Here is a 294-nt window from a genome sequence, read left to right as displayed (position 1 = left end):
CTGTTTGCAGATCTTTAAATTCTGAATAACCTTGAAATGTTACATGTCTTTGACACGTGGCAAGTAAAGAAGAAAGTCCTCACAAAAAATGTCTTGTATTTTCATGAATTCCATGTCTTGACAATAGTGGCGACCTTGACCTCCATTCGAAGTTTTCCAGAATCTTCTCAAAATACAACTCTACCCAAAAGATCATGTATGTAAAGTATCAATTCAATTCAAACATTCAATTTGAGCTATCAGATGTGATTGGGAATGACTTAAATGCCCTACTGACGATACTTCAAAACTACA

Source organism: Haliotis rufescens, unplaced genomic scaffold (assembly GCF_023055435.1).
Source record: "Haliotis rufescens isolate VD_foot unplaced genomic scaffold, xgHalRufe1.0.p SCAF_1, whole genome shotgun sequence".
NCBI lineage: Eukaryota > Metazoa > Mollusca > Gastropoda > Lepetellida > Haliotidae > Haliotis > Haliotis rufescens.
Note: the sequence above shows the minus strand (reverse complement) of the source record.